The following is a 13,113-nucleotide window of genomic DNA, read 5'->3' on the forward strand; positions in this document are numbered from 1 at the left end:
TTCACACAACCTAAACACCACTTCTCCCCCTCTTTGGCCGAACACAAAGCCATTCCCTTCCTCCTCATTTCTTCTTCTTCTACTCTCTTCTTTCTTCTTTTGCTCGAGGACGAGCAAACCTTTTAAGTTTGGTGTGGTAAAAGCATTGCTTTTTGTTTTTCCATAACCATTTATGGCATCCAAGGCCGGAGAAACCTCTAGAAAGAGGAAAGGGAAGGCAAAAGCTTCCACCTCCGAGTCATGGGAGATGGAGAGATTCATCTCAAGGGTGCATCAAGACCACTTCTATGAAGTTGTGGCCTTGAAGAAGGTGATCCCCGAGGTCCCTTTTTCACTCAAAAAGAGTGAATATCCGGAGATCCAACATGAGATCCGAAGAAGAGGTTGGGAAGTTCTCACCAATCCCATTCAACAAGTCGGAATCTTAATGGTTCAAGAGTTCTATGCCAATGCATGGATCACCAAGAACCATGATCAAAGTGTGAACCCGGATCCAAAGAATTGGCTTACTATGGTTCGGGGGAAATACTTGGATTTTAGTCCGAAAAATGTAAGGTTAGCATTCAACTTGCCCATGATGCAAGGAGATGAGCATCCTTACACTAGAAGGGTCAACTTTGATCAAAGGTTGGACCAAGTCCTCACTGACATTTGTGAAGAGGGCGCCCAATGGAAGAGAGATTCAAGAGGGAAGCCGGTTCAATTGAGAAGGCATGACCTCAAGCCCGTGGCTAGAGGATGGTTGGAGTTTATCCAACGCTCAATCATTCCCACTAGCAACCGGTCCGAAGTTACTCTAGACCGGGCCATCATGATTCATAGCATCATGATTGGAGAAGAAGTGGAAGTTCATGAGGTTATAGCCCAAGAACTCTATAAGGTGGCGGACAAGTCCTCCACATTGGCAAGGTTAGCCTTTCCTCACCTCATTTGTCACCTCTGTTATTCAGTTGGAGTTGACATAGAAGGAGACATCCTCATTGATGAGGATAAGCCCATCACTAAGAAGAGGATGGAGCAAACAAGAGACCCCTCTCATCATGAAATCCCTGAGATGCCTCAAGGGATGCACTTTCCTCCACAAGATTATTGGAAGCAACTGAACACCTCCCTAGGAGAATTGAGTTCCAACATGGAACAACTAAGGGTGGAGCACGAAGAACACTCCATTCTCCTCCATGAAATTAGAGAAGATCAAAGAATCATGAGAGAGGAGCAACAAAGACAAGGAAGAGACATTGAGGAGCTCAAGCACTCCATAAGACCTTCAAGAGGAAGAACAAGCCGCCATCACTAAGGTGGACCCGTTCTTTAATTTCCTTGTTCTTTATTTTCTTGTTTTTCGAAAATTTATGCTTTATGTTTGTCCATGTTTGTGTCTTATGATCATTAGTGTCTTAGTGTCTATGCCTTAAAGTTATGAATGTCCTATGAATCCATCACCTTTCTTAAATAAACAGTGGTCTTAATTGAAAAAGAGAAGAATTGCATGAATTTTGAATTTTATAACAGTTTAATTATTTTGATGTGGTGGCAACACTTTTGTTTTCTGAATGTATGCTTAAACAGTGCATATGTCTTTTGAATTTGTTGTTCATGAATGTTGGCTCTTGAAAGAATGATGAAAAAGGAGACATGTTACTGAGGATTTGAAAAATCATAAAAAAATGATTCTTGAAGCAAGAAAAAGCAGTGAAAAAAAAAAGAGGCGAAAAAAAAAACGAAAAAAAGAAGAAAGAGACAAAGAAAGAAAAAGAAAGAAATAAAAGTTGTGATCCAAGGCAAAAAGAGTGTGCTTAAGAACCCTGGACACCTCTAATTGGGGACTTTAGCAAAGCTGAGTCACAATCTGAAAAGGTTCACCCAATTATGTGTCTGTGGCATGTATGTATCCGGTGGTAATACTGGAAGACAGAGTGCTTTGGGCCACGGCCAAGACTCAATAAGTAGCTGTGTTCAAGAATCATCATACTTAACTAGGAGAATCAATGACACTATCTGGATTCTGAGTTCCTAAAGAAGCCAATCATTCTGAATTTCAAAGGATAGAGTGAGATGCCAAAACTGTTCAGAGGCAAAAAGCTAAAAGCCCCGCTCATCTAATTGATACTGATCTTCATAGATGTTTTTGGAATTCATTGCATATTCTCTTCTTTTTATCTTATTTGATTTTCAGTTGCTTGGGGACAAGCAACAATTTAAGTTTGGTGTTGTGATGAGCAGATAATTTGTACGCTTTTTGGCATTGTTTTTAGTATGTTTTTAGTAGTTTGAGTTGAGTTTTTAGTATATTTTTATTAGTTTTTAGTTAAAATTCACTTTTCTGGACTTTACTATGAGTTTGTGTGTTTTTCTGTGATTTCAGGTATTTTCTGGCTGAAATTGAGGGACCTGAGCAAAAATCTGATCCAGAGACTGGAAAGGACTGCAGATGCTGTTGGATTCTGACCTCCCTGCACTCGAAGTAGATTTTCTAGAGCTACAGAAGCCCAATTGGCGCGCTCTCAACGGTGTTGGAAAGTAGACATCCTGGGCTTTCCAGAAATATATGATAGTCCATACTTTGCCCAGGATTTGATGGCCCAAACTGGCGTTCAAAGTCACCCTCAGAATTCCCAGCGTTAAACGCCGGAACTGGCACCAAAATGGGAGTTAAACGCCCAAACTGGCATAAAAGCTGGCGTTTAACTCCAAGAAGAGTCTCTACACGAAAATGCTTCAATGCTCAGCCCAAGCACACACCAAGTGGGCCCGGAAGTGGATTTTTATGTCATTTACTCATCTCTGTACACCCTAGGCTACTAGTTCTCTATATATAGGACCTTTTACTATTGTATTTAAAAAATCTTCGGACATCTAGTTCTTAGATCATTTGGGGGCTGGCCTCACGGCCATGCCTAGACCTTGTTCTTATGTATTTTCAACGGTGGAGTTTCTACACACCATAGATTAAGGTGTGGAGCTCTGCAGTACCTCGAGTATTAATGCAATTACTATTGTTCTTCTATTCAATTCCGCTTGTTCTTTGTCCAAGATATCACTTGCTCTTCAACTTGATGAATGTGATGATCCGTGACACTCATCATCATTCTCACCTATGAACAAAGTGACTGACAACCACTTTTTCTATAAGCATACAAGGCTCTAGTGTTTATCTCTTAGATTCCTGATGCACGATGCATGGTTGATCGCCTGACAACCGAGTGCTCGCCTGACAACTGAGCCAGCCATTCCGTGAGATCAGAGTCTTCGTGGTATAGGCAAGAACTGATGGCAGCATTCAAGAGAATCCGGAAGGTCTAACCTTGTCTGTGGTATTCTGAGTAGGATTCAATGATTGAATGACTGTGACGTGCTTCAAACTCCTAGCAGGCGGGGCGTTAGTGACAGACGCAAAAGAATCACTGGATTCTTTTCCGGCCTGACCGAGAACCAACAGCTGGATAGCCGTGCCGTGACAGGGTGCGTTGAACATTTCCACTGAGAGGATGGGAGGTAGCCACTGACAACGGTGAAACCCTTGCATAAGCTTGCCATGGAAAGGAGTAAGAAGGATTGGATGAAGACAGTAGGAAAGCAGAGAGGCGGAAGGGAAAGCATCTTCGTACGCTTATCTAAAGCTCTCACCAATGATATACATAAGTATCTCTATCTTTATCTTTATGTTTTATTCATATATCATCTATACCCATTTGAGTCTGCCTGACTAAGATTTAAAAGGTGACCATAGCTTGCTTCATACCAACAATCTCCGTGGGATCGACCCTTACTCGCGTAAGGTTTATTACTTGGACGACCCAGTGCACTTGCTGGTTAGTTGTGCGGAGTTGTGATAGAGAGTTGAGATTGCAATGAGCCCACCAAGTGTTTGGCACCATTGATGATCACAATTTCGTGCACCACTCTATAACAATAAAAATAAATTATTCCTAATCTAAGAAATAAAATAAACCTTTAGTTGTTCAAACTCGAATAATCCCCGGCAACGGCGCCAAAAACTTGGTGCACGAAATTGCAATCACACTTTTGCAATCCGCACAACTAACCAGCAAGTGCACTGGGTCGTCCAAGTAATAAACCTTACGTGAGTAAGGGTCGATCCCACGGAGATTATTGGTTTGAAGCAAGCTATGTTTATTTTATTATTCTTAGTCAGGATATTAATTAAAATTATCAGTTGGAATTATTAGAAAAATAAAAGAGTGAGGAACAGTTACTTGTTGTGCAGTAGTGGAGAATATGCTGGAGTTTTGGAGATGCTTTGTCTCATTTATTCCTGTAATGTAATATTCAACTCAATTGTTTGTAAAGTTCCATCCATGGCAAGCTGTATGTAGGGTGTCACCATTGTCAATGGCTACTTCCCATCCTCTCAGTGAAAACGGTCCAGATGCTCTGTCACAGCACGGCTAATCAGCTGTTGGTTCTCGATCATGTTGGAGTAGGATCCATTGATCCTTTTGCGTTTGTCATCACGCCCAGCAATCGCGAGTTTGAAGCTCGTCACAGCCATTCAATCCTTGAATCCTACTCGGAATACCACAGACAAGGTTTAGACTTTCCGGATCCTCAAGAGTGGCCGCCATAAATTCTAGCTTATACCACGAAGATTCTGATTAAAGAAGCTAAGAGATGCTCATTCAATCTGATGTAGAACGGAGGTGTTTGTCAGGCACACGTTCATGGGTTGAGGGAGGTGATGAGTGTCACGGATCATCACCTCCTTCATAATTAAGCGCGAATAAACATCTTAGATAGGAACACACACACGTTTGAGTGAAATAGAAACAATTGCATTAATTCATCGAGACGCTGCAGAGCTCCTCACCCCCAACAATGGAGTTTAGAGACTCATGCCGTCAAAAAGTATGTAATTCAGATCTGAAAATGTCATGAGGTATAAAATAAGTCTCTAAAAGTTGTTTAAATAGAAAACTAGTAACCTAGGTTTACAAAAAATGAGTAAACTAAGATAATTGGTGCATAAATCCACTTCTAGGGCCCACTTGGTGTGTGCTGGGGCTGAGACTAAAGCTATCCACGAGCTGAGGCTTTTCTTGGAGTTGAACTCCAAGTTATGACGTGTTTTGGGCGTTCAACTCCGGATCATGACGTGTTTCTGGCGTTTAACTCCAGACAGCAGCATGTACTTGGCGTTCAACGCCAAGTTACGTCATTTATCTTCGTGCAAAGTATGGACTATTATATATTGCTGGAAAGCCCTGGATGTCTACTTTGCAACGCCATTGAGAGCACACCAATTGGACTCCTGTAGCTCCAGAAAATCTATTTCGAGTGCAGGGAGGTCAGGATCCAACAGCATCAGCAGTCCTTTTTCAGCCTAACTCAGATTTTTGCTCATCTCCCTCAATTTCAGCCAGAAAATACCTGAAATCACAGAAAAACACACAAACTCATAGTAAAGTCCAGAAATATGATTTTTGCCTAAAAACTAATAATATTTAACTAAAAACCAATTAAAACATGTTAAAATCTACATGAAATTACCCCCAAAAAGCGTATAAAATATCCGCTCATCAGCACTCCACTTGGAGTCTCCACGGTGGTTCGAATCGTGTTTCGGTCTTGTGTTGTTAGAATTAATACATTTGAAACCTTAGCTGATTTGATCCTTTTATAACCAATTGAAGATATTGATGTCATCTTAGGCATGGATTGGTTAGCAGCTTGTCATGCTGATGTGGGCTGTTACTCCAAAACTGTGAAGTTTGACATACCGGGTATCTCACCTTTTATTTTTAAGGGTGATAATTGTCCCACTTTAGCTAGCATCAACTCATTTATGAGTGCTATGTAATTGATGGATAAGGAAAACCAAGAATTTTTGGCAGTTGTTGGAGATGTTGATGCCGAAGTGCCTAGTTTTGATTAGGTTCCTATTGTTAGAGAATTCCTTGACGTGTTCCCTGATGAGCTACCGGGGATGCCGCCTGACCGTAAAGTTGAGTTTTCCATAGAATTGGCTCCGGGAGTCCAACCTATGTCCATTCCCCATATCATATGGCTCCAACTGAGTTACGAGAATTAAAAGTTCAATTGGAAGATATGCTAGAGAAAGGATTCATTCATCCTAGCACTTCTCCGTGGGGAGCTCCTGTTCTATTCGTAAAGAAGAAGGATGGAACGATGCGACTATGTGTGGATTATCGTCAGCTCAATAAGACAACTGCTCGCAACAAGTATCCATTGCCAATGATTGATGATTTGTTTGATCAACTTCAAGGATCTACATGTTTCTCAAAAATTGACCTGCGTTCAGGGTACCATCAATTGAAGATAAAAGAGGAAGACATTCCAAAAACTACTTTTCGTACTCGCTATAGGCACTACGAGTTCTTAGTAATGTCCTTTTGTCTGACGAATGCACCAGCAGCTTTCATGGACTTAATGAATCGAGTCTTCAAACCTTTCTTAGATCGCTTTGTTATCATCTTCATCGATGATATCTTGGTGTATTCGAAAAGTGCTACGAAACATGAGTATCATTTGAGGATTGTGTTACAAACCTTAAGGGATCACAAGCTTTATGCTAAGTTTTCTAAATGTGAGTTTTGGCTTGATCAAGTGACATTTTTGGGCCATGTGGTATCAAAAGATGGAATCATGGTGGATCCAAAGAAGGTTGAAGCCGTTCAGAAGAGGCCAAGGCCTATTACAGTGACAGAAATTCGTAGCTTTCTAGGGTTGGTTGGCTACTGTTTCGAGGGTTACCTGAAACTGTAGATCGATCTCGGTCGAGATCTTCTGTGTTGGTCGGAGCCGATGTGTCTGGCAGGTATATAGCCGCCGGAGCTGGTGTGTCCGACTTGTAGGACTTGGTAATGGTGCTGATCCTTCGTCCCCGGAGGGTGGGGGGTACCTGCAAGGGACTCCGATGCTTAAGTTAGCAAGGGTATTAAGCAGGTATTGAGTAGAATCAGAGTATGAGTTATACCTGGGTGCTCTAGTGTATTTATAATGGTGAGGAGTGACCTCTCTGGAGATAAGATAGTTATCTTATCTTATCTTATCTTATCTTTGAGTGAAGTCATCTTATCTTTAGGGGAACCGCCTTTATCTTTCTGGGCTTTGGCTACCTTTAGATTGCGATGTGTTCCTTCATTTTGGGCCTGCTTTGGGCTCCTTTGGCGATTTGGCCAAGCTCTTTGAGAAGAGGTCGGGCATTGGCCGAGCTCTTTGAGAAGAGGTCGGATAGTCTGACCTGAAGAGGTCGGTCGGCTTGTCGCTAAACATCCCGGGTCAGACAGCTTGACCCAGGGTATGAACAGTGCCCCTGCTTGAGTTCGATCTTTCCATGAGATCGTGCTTTTCAGAGCTTCGATCTCTTTGGAAGTAGTGCTCAAGCATCTGTCTTGCTTTGTTTCTTCATTGCTTTGTAATCTTGCAGATTTTCTAGAGGTTTGGTACTTCACAGTCCAACCTCTTTTGAGTGGTAGCGTGGGTTTTCTACCCTTGCCTTCTGGATCACGCCTTGCTTTAAGTTTGTGTTGACAACCCTCTGCTTTGGTGAAGTTGTCCTTGCGGCTTGATATCTGGACTTTTAGTGATTTGTCCAATGACTTTTTAGTGTTCTTTATATAGAACCTTTTTTTAGTCTTGGATGATGTTCGTAGCCCTGTTTGAGATTGTGCCTTCTTTGAGTGGAGTTGTATCCTTTTTGGCTAAGCGCATTTGAGCCTTAAGTTGTTTCCCAACCTTTTGGCTTGTTCTTTTTTGAAGTCGTACTTACGCCTCTTCTTTAGCTGACATCGACCTGTATGACTTTGCCCCTGCTTGAGTTCGGACCTTTCCGTGAGATCGTGCTTTCAGAGCTTCGATCTCTTTGAGGAAGTCGTGCTCAAGCATCCTGACTTTGGTCGATCTTGAGTAGTTTCTCCTTTGTGCGAGTCTGATATTGCCCCTTTTAGTTTGTTGAGGGGACTTTTCAGCCTTCTTCTGACTTTGTTTGTCTTCACTGCTCGGGCTTTTTAGTCATAATCCAACAACTTTTTAGGTAGTGTTCTGATGGGGAACCTTTTTATAGTCTGTTTGGATGACTTTTTAGCGCCGTTTTGATTTGTGCTTTTGCCTTTTTAAGTAGTATCTTTTTTCAAGACTTTGTACCTTTTAGCAAAGCATTCCTGGCCTTCGTCTGGCCGTTTGTGAGATGTCTTTGTCCTTTTTTGTGGATCTTTGTAGAGTGTCGGTACTTTGTTGTCCGACCTCTTCTGGTTTTGTCCACTTTCTGCTTGGTCGAGCTGGTTCTTGGGGCTAACTTTTTCGACGACTTTTTAGTGTTCTCGTAGAACACTTTTTAGTCATTCTGAACAATTTTGATAGCCTTGTCGTGGAGCCGTGGCTTTTTGGGCGGAGCTATGTCCGTTTTAGTGCACGTTTTTCGTTGGTTCGACTTCTTTTTGTCAGTCCAAGTTGTAGCTTTTGTTGGTCCGACTTCTTCTTGTCGGTCCAAGCTGTAGCTTTCGTTGGTCCGATTTTTTCTTGTTGGTCCAAGCTGTAGCTTTCGTTGGTCCGACTTCTTCTTGTCGGTCCAAGCTGTAGCTTTCGTTGGTCCGACTTCTTCTTGTCGGTCCAAGCTGTAGCTTTCGTTGGTCCGACTTCTTCTTGTCGGTCTAAGCTGTAGCTGTCGTTGGTCCGACTTCTTCTTGTTGGTCCAAGCTGTAGCTTTCGTTCGTCCGACTTCTTCTTGTCGGTCTAAGCTGTAGCTGTCGTTGGTCCGACTTCTTCTTGTCGGTCTCTTCTGAGTTATGTCTGTAATCCTCTTTCTTGGACCTTGTTCAGGTCTCTTTCAGGGATTACTTTTATAACTTTGTTGTTTGGGCCGACTTTGTCATGTCGGGCCTCCTAAGTTATTTCTGTAATCCTCTTTCTTGGACCTTTGTTAGGTCTCTTTCAGGGATTACTTTTATAACTTGTCTTGTAGGAGACCGACTTCGTTAGGTCGATCTCTTCTAAGTTATTTTTGTAATCCTCTTTCTTGGACCTTTGTCAGGTCTCTTTCAGGGATTACTTTTATAACTTGTTTTGTAGGAGACCGACTTCATTAGGTCGATCTCTTCTAAGTTATAGCAATTCCTCTTTAATAGGGTTGGCCAGACCTCTTTCCAGGGATTTGCTGATAACTTGGGTTGACTTGGTCCGACTTTTTAGTGTCGGCCAGTCTTTTTAAGTTATTATATAGCAATTCATAAGACCTCGTCAGGTTCTTTTTGGGATCACTTTCGATAATTTCTTGCATTATTCTGTGTTCATCTTTGCCGATTTGTAGAAGGTAGTTTCTGTCCCGGTTTGATTGTCCTTTAGGTGAATCGCGTTTTCACTTTTGTCGGACGGTCATTCCTATCGAGATCGTACAGTGAATCTGTTCTTCACTTTCTGTCGATCTGTTGTTTTATAATCGGACGATGAATGCTTCAGATTAATGCGTCTTGATTGAGCAGTGAATTTGATTTTCACTTTGTCGACCTTTGTCGAAATCTAACGATGAATTCGGTTTTCATCGTGGTCGGGCAGTGAAGTTGGCTTTCACCTTGCCGACCTGTCGCTTTGAAATCGGACGATGAATTTGGTTTTCATCTTGTCGACTTTGTCGTGATCGGGCAGTGAATTTGGTTTTCACCATGCCGACTTGCCGTAGTCGGACATCTTGGTAGGAAACTTTTTAGGGAATTTGCGAACTTTTAAACAATAAAATGAAGATATGAATAAGAGTGTGTACATGTTAGTGCTTACCCTTCTAGGTCAGGCAATCTTTTAGATCTCGGCATGGTGCATTTTGCAGGCATGCCATGACCTTGGTAGCTCTCGCCCCTCGAGGTTGGACACTTTATGGTGACCTTTCCCCAGTACTTTCCGTGACTTATGATGAGCGGATAATTTATACGCTTTTTGACATAGTTTTCAGTATGTTTTTAGTATATTTTAGTTAGTTTTTATTACATTTTTATTAGTTTTTAGTTAAAATTCACTTTTCTGGGCTTTACTATAAGTTTGTGTGTTTTTCTATGATTTCAGGTATTTTCTGGCTGAAATTGAGGGACCTGAGCAAAAATCTGATTCAGAGGCTAAAAAGGACTGCAGATGCTGTTGGATTCTGACCTCCCTGCACTCGAAGTAGATTTTCTGGAGCTAAAAAAGCCCAATTGGCGCGCTCTCAATTGCGTTGGAAAGTAGACATCCTGGGCTTTCCAGCAATGTTTAATAGTCCATACTTTGCCCGAGATTTGATGGCCAAAACCGGCGTTGCAAATTAGCTTCAGAATTCCCGGCGTTTATCGCCGGAATTGGCACAAAAATTGGAGTTAAACGCCCAAACTGGCATAAAAGCTGGCGTTTAACTCCAGAAAAAGTCTCTACACATGAAAGCTTCAATGCTCAGCCCAAGCACACACCAAGTGGACCCCGGAAGTGGATTTTTACGTCATTTACTCATTTCTGTATACCCTAGGTTACTAGTTCACTATTAATAGGACCTTTTGACATTGTATCTGGACCTCATGACACTTTACACGTTTTACATTGTATCTTCTACGGCATGAGTCTCTAAACCCCATGGTTGGGGGTGAGGAGCTCTGCTGTGTCTTGATGGATTAATGCAATTACTACTATTTTTCATTCAATCACGCTTGCTTCTATTCTAAGATATCACTTGTTCCTAAACTTGATGAATGTGATGATCCATGACACTCATCATCATTCTCACCTATGAACGTGTGCCTGACAACCACCTCCTTCTACCTTAGATTGAGTAGATATCTCTTGGATTCTTTAATCAGAATCTTCGTGGTATAAGCTAGAACCGATGGCGGCATTCAAGAGAATTCGGAAGGTCTAAACCTTGTCTGTGGTATTCTGAGTAGGATTCAATGATTGAATGACTGTGACAAGCTTCAAACTCCTGAAGGCTGGGCGTTAGTGACAGACGCAAAAGAATCACTGGATTCTATTCCAACCTGATTGAGAACCGACAGATGATTAGTCGTGCTGTGACAGAGCGCGTTGAACATTTTCACTGAGAGGATGGGAGGTAGCCATTGACAACAGTGAAACCCTACATACAGCTTGCCATGGAAGGAGCCTTGCGTGCTTGAAGAAGAAGACAGTAGGAAAGCAGAGATTCAGAAGATAGAGCATCTCCAAAACCTCAGCCTGTTCTCTATTACTGCAAAACAAGTATTTATTTCATCTCCTTTTACTCATCACAATTAAACCTGAGAATTATTGATATCCTGACTAAGAGTTACAAGATAACCATAGCTTGCTTCAAGCCGACAATCTCCGTGGGATCGACCCTTACTCACGTAAGGTATTACTTGGACGACCCAGTGCACTTGCTAGTTAGTTGTGCGGAATTGCAAAAGTGTGATTGCAATTTCGTGCACCAAGTTTTTGGCGCCGTTGCCGGGGATTGTTCGAGTTTGGACAACTGACGGTTTATCTTGTTGCTTAGATTAGGACTGTTTTATTTTTGTTGGTTTAGAGTCTTTTATTTGAGTTTAGTTTCATATTTTAAATTTGGTGTCAATTGCATGCTTTTGTTTTCTTTTATTTTTTCGAATTTTCATGTCCTTAGTCCTTTCTTGATCCTTAAAAATTCTAAGTTTGGTGTCTTCTTTGTGTTTTCCTTTAAGTTTTCGAAAATTTGTGTTTGATTTTCTAAAAATTTTAAGTTTGGTGTCATTTTGTTGTTTTTCTCTTTCCTCTTTTCAAAAATCAAATCTTTTTCAAAATAATTTTCAATCATATCTTTTCAATTGCTAATTCCAAAATCTTTTTAATTAACTAATTGATTCAGTTTTCAATTTGCTTTGATCTTATTTTCTTTTAATTTTCGAAATTTTATTTTATTTTCCATTTATTTTATTTTATTTTTTTTCTCTTTTCGGTCACCTTTAATTAAAAAAAAATTACTTTACCTGTGAATCCATATCATCTTCCCTTTCTCCATCATGGACCTAAGTGGAATTGAGTAGTTCCGAAGGACTCTGGGGTCATATGCTAACCCCATTACAGCTGCATATGGAAGTAGCATCTGTATACCTCCCATTAAAGCAAGCAGCTTTGAGCTAAATCCTCAACTCATTATCATGGTGCAGCAAAATTGCCAGTATTCCGGTCTTCCACAGGAAGAACCTACTGAGTTTCTGGCATAATTCTTACAAATTGCTGACACAGTACGTGATAAAGAGGTGGATCAAGATGTCTACAGATTATTACTGTTTCTATTTGCTGTAAAAGATCAAGCTAAGAGGTGGTTGAATAACCAACCCACAGCAAGCATAAAAACATGGAGACAGTTATCAGACAAATTTCTGAATCAATTTTACCCTCTAAAAAGGATGACATAGCTAAGACTGGACATCCAAGGCTTTAAACAAGAGGATAATGAATGCCTTTATAATGCCTGGGAGAGGTATAGAGGTATGCTAAGAAAATGCCCCTCTGAAATATTTTCAGAGTGGGTACAGTTAGACATTGATGGGCGGATATTTTATACGCTTTTTGGGGGTAATTTCATGTAGATTTTAGCATGTTTTAATTAGTTTTTAGTTAAATATTATTAGTTTTTAGGAAAAAATCATATTTCTGGACTTTACTATGAGTTTGTGTGTTTTTCTGTGATTTCAGGTATTTTCTGGCTGAAATTGAGGGAGCTGAGCAAAAATCTGAGTTAGGCTGAAAAAGGACTGCTGATGCTGTTGGATCCTGACCTCCCTGCACTCGAAATGGATTTTCTAGAGCTACAGGAGTCCAATTGGCGCGCTCTCAACGGCGTTGGAAATTAGACATCCAGGGCTTTCCAGCAATATATAATAGTCCATACTTTGCGCGAAGATAAACGACGTAACTTGGCGTTGAACTCCAAGTACATGCTGCTGTCTGGAGTTAAACGCCAGAAACACGTCATGATCCGGAGTTGAACGCCCAAAACACGTCATAACTTGGAGTTCAACTCCAAGAAAAGCCTCAGCTCGTGGATAGCTTTAGTCTCAGCCCCAGCACACACCAAGTGGGCCCCAGAAGTGGATTTCTACACCAATTATCTTAGTTTATTCATTTTATGTAAACCTAGGTTACTAGTTTACTATTTAAACA

This window comes from Arachis stenosperma, chromosome 7, assembly GCF_014773155.1.
Source record: "Arachis stenosperma cultivar V10309 chromosome 7, arast.V10309.gnm1.PFL2, whole genome shotgun sequence".
NCBI lineage: Eukaryota > Viridiplantae > Streptophyta > Magnoliopsida > Fabales > Fabaceae > Arachis > Arachis stenosperma.